Raw genomic sequence first — 4204 nt, 5'->3', positions numbered from 1 at the left:
TTAAACTTACAGAATCGACAGTCACCCATGAGTCAAGCTTCTTGTGGACATGTCTGAGAGTGATTATCTAGATAAACGACTTGACATGAGAAGACCCCCCTTGACTGTGGCCCTGACCATTCCATGGCCTACCATCAAAGACTGAATATGAGGGACACAGGTTGCTGGGCTTACTCACTCATCTCTGTTTCCCAACCACAGATGCAGCACAGTCACCTACCACAATGTCCTGCTCCCATGACTTCTCCACAGTGATACTCTTCCTTAGAACCTCCAACCAAAATAAATTCCTCCTTTCGTTCACTCATTTATTTATTTATTTATCTATCTATCTATTTATTTATTTATTTCAAGTATTTTGTTATAGTAACAAGTAAAAAGCAGTACAAAAATTCACCTTTTGAGATAGAATAATATATTTCAAACAGACTTATGTCTTTCATTTTTCAGCTCACAAGCATCATCTAATATCTTAAACCTTATCAGAAACATTTTCTCAATTAGTACAAAAACAAATCTAAAATAGCAACCTCAACCTACTGTTTTATTGTGATGATTAAAAGTAATTACTTTAAATAAACTTAGTGATTTGGTGCAAAGCAAGGAATGAGTAAATATTAATTTTATTATTAATATTATTATAGTTACCACAAGTAAGGGATTTTTGAAATACACACTTGAAAACTACTTCAGAAATATTACAAAGACCAATAAGTACAAAACTGCTAAGTAATCCAGATCATACTGGTAAGAGTCCATAACTCTTACTATGCTATGAAATGATACATATTCTAGTTTATTTCAAGAATTGCAAAATTTGGACTTATGAGCCCAATTGTGACTGGAGCTTTATTCCTTTATGTGTCCCGACAAAGATGAAAGAAATCAATTATAAAGTCATGAGTTAGTAATTGGCTCCAGCGACTGGTATACCACTTGATCTGATCTTCTTCTAGCATCTGCAGGTATTATATTTGCTGCCTCTGAAACCCTGATGGTCTTTTCACTCTGCATTTCCTTCTGTGATTATTGAGGGGGTTTGTTAACAAGATTACACATGTAACGACCATGTGTCGTCAGAAGACAGAGAGACTTGCTGCTGCTCTAAAACAAAGGAAAGTGTTTGTTATCTTTGATTACTTCCCAAATAAATATATTGGGTTATTTTAGAGTGATCATGTATTTATGCTAATATTATCTTGTGTTTTTACTTTCTCAATAATTTTAATTCAATGATTTGGAATAACCACTCCAGAAAGTAATTTTAAACCTGTCATTAGTCTAACAAGTCTAACCTTTCCCTCTAATGAACACTGTTCTCATTCATCTGTGTTGCTGTCTTTGACTTCACATTGAGGTTAAAGCAGGGATGAGTCTTTGTCTGCCTTCACTCACTCAACAGTATGTGCTTGATATTCATTGGTACCGTCTGTGTTAAAACTTCAGACCCTCTGTGTTGCCGGTAACGATGGGCAAGTGCGTACAGTTACATACCATTTATAGAGACTTATTTAAATTCACTTTATGTATTAAGGGGTAGAATTTCTGAGTCAGCAGTTATAAATTTAATATTAGTAGTGAAGCTTACACTGTTTTGTATCCTTTTAACAATATATGAGAGTTATACATTCTTTGAATCCATGGTAAATTTACTATTCCGTTACTATTTATATTTTTTCAGTATTGTAAATGATAATTTAAATTGGATTATGATTATGATTTAATCTGGATTCCATTTTTTAAATTTATTTTTCATTTATTACAATTTATTCACTTTGTATCCCAGCTGTAACCTCCTCCCTCATGCTCTCCCAATCCCACCCTCCCTCCCTCTTCTTCCATGAACCTCCCCTAGTCCACTGATAGGGGAGTTTCTCCTCCCCTTCCATCTTACCCTAGTCTATCAGGTATCATCGGGACTAGCTGCACTGTCTTTCTCTGTGGCCTGGTAAGGCTGCTCCCCACTCAGAGGGAGGTGATCAAAGAGCCAGCCACTGAGTTCATGTCAGAAACAGCTCCTGTTCCCCTTATTATGTAACCCACTTGGACACTGAGCTGCCATGGGTTACATCTTTGCAATGGTTCTAGGTCATCTCCATGCATGATCCTTGGAAAACACCCCTGGACCCAGATTTATTGGTTCTGTTTCTCTCCTTGTGGAGCTCCTGTCCCCTCCAGGTCTTTCACCTCCCCCTTCTTTCATAAGATTCCCTTCACTCTGCTAAAAGTTTGGCTGTGGGTGCTAATATCCAGAATATATAAACAACACAAGAAGTTAAAAAGCAACAAATCAAGTAATTCAATTTAAAAATGGGGTACAGAGCTAGACAGAGAATTCTCAACAGAGGACTACTGAAAGGCAAAGAAACACCTAAAGAAATGCTCAAAGTCCTTCGTCATCAGGGAAATAGAAATCAAAATGTGTATATGTTATGTCTGTCAGCTTGGTTTTTTTGTGGGACTCTTAACAGCATGAGCAGGTGTGTTTCTGACTATTTTCCCTGCTCTTTCACTGGTACTGATTCGCCTTGTCTAGCCTACATATGAGGATTTCCCTTGTCTTATTTTCTTATTGTATCTATTTTTTTTCTTTTCCTGTTTTATAATTGTCTCTTGGAGAAGTGCTATTTTCTGAAAGGAAATGGAGGAGGAATGGATCTGGGGGAAATGGGAGGTGAGGGAGAGCAGGGAATAGTAGGAGGGAAGGAAAACTATGGTTGGGTTGTATTGTATTAGAGAAGAATATAAAAATTAAAAAATAGATGAGGCAGTGATGCTCTAAAAATTAACACGACAAATGTAGATCTTTTGTTCTCCCTTGTAAACTGAGTAATTAATATTAAAGTGAGGATTTTGTTTGGGATTGTACTAAAATCTACAACTTCTTCAGATCTGATATTGAGACTATGTTCAGACCTAATAAGTAAAGATTTATGTCTTATTTATTTAAAACAATATTTTGTAGGCTGTAGCAACCAACTTTGTAATTATGTCATTAAATTTATCACTGGGCATTCTCCCAGCTAAGCCAAGAGAATAAAGGAGCCTAGCTAATAAGCAGACTGCATTCTGTGAGAATCTGGGAAGATGAGCTGAACTGTAGCCACACTCTTTATATGAAAATTTCAATGTAACTATGTCTTTTTCAGCTTGTAATTTATTTATTGTAAAATGTAATTTAATGTTTTAACTTACATATAAAATTAATAATTGATTTGTAATTAATTGTTTTGTAAAGTAATAATTTGAAATTCATAAAATAAATTGCAAATGTGATTTTATTCTGATTGTTTACCACACAAATCATTGCTTTTTAACTATTCTGATAATTTTAATTTTACTTTAAATATTACATAAACAGTTTGCTGTTTTGCTATTGTTTTGCAGTCTTTCACCCTACAACTAAAACTTACATGATAAGTTCTAACATTTAATTAAAGCATTTAATACTTACAATAATTTTAAGTTGTTTGATTAAAAAGCTGCCATATTACTAATTATTTTTAATTATTCATATTAACTTCACTTTAATAAAGTTCCCTTGGTTCTCTTTTTATCTTCTGCTCAGTACAAAATTTTAATGGTACTGTTTTCTTAAATATTAACTTCTATGCTCTCTGTTAATAATCACTTATGATTAACCACTCACACCATCAACTCTCTACATTTTATCTTTAACTGTCATTGGAATGAGTCCCAGAAATTTCTAATGATGTATCACAATTTCTTGTTGTTTATATTTTGTGTTAACTATGCTATTCCAATACTGGATTCTCTCTATTGCATAACTTCTGTTATGCTATAAAGACCAATAAATCTTCTAACATTATTAAAGTGAAAACTAATAAGCAGAACTCAGTGTTTTTCTGTGTTTAACATTCCTGGTGTTCTTCACTCCTTAAGACTAAACCGAATCTGTAATTTGTGGTTCTCTGTGTAGGGGTAGAGCCTTATAGACTATTTGTCTTGTGATTATATAGACATGTTATAATCTCTAAAATATTTGTCTCAGATGATGTAATTATCTGCTATTGACTTCTTTGTTTTCCTTATTATTTCAATTACAGTACTCTCTATGTACTCATGGGGGAGATTTGGAATTATTCCTTAGGGGAAATCAACTTTTTTCCCCACATAGAGTGTGCTTTTGTGCTTAAGAGTTTATATTTTCTTGGTATTTGTTTTGGTTGAGATCATAAGATTC

This window comes from Psammomys obesus, unplaced genomic scaffold, assembly GCF_907164565.1.
Source record: "Psammomys obesus unplaced genomic scaffold, mPsaObe1.curated_primary_1811, whole genome shotgun sequence".
In the NCBI taxonomy this organism is placed as follows: domain Eukaryota; kingdom Metazoa; phylum Chordata; class Mammalia; order Rodentia; family Muridae; genus Psammomys; species Psammomys obesus.
The sequence above is the reverse complement of the archived record's forward strand: the minus strand, read 5'-3'. Positions refer to the sequence as shown.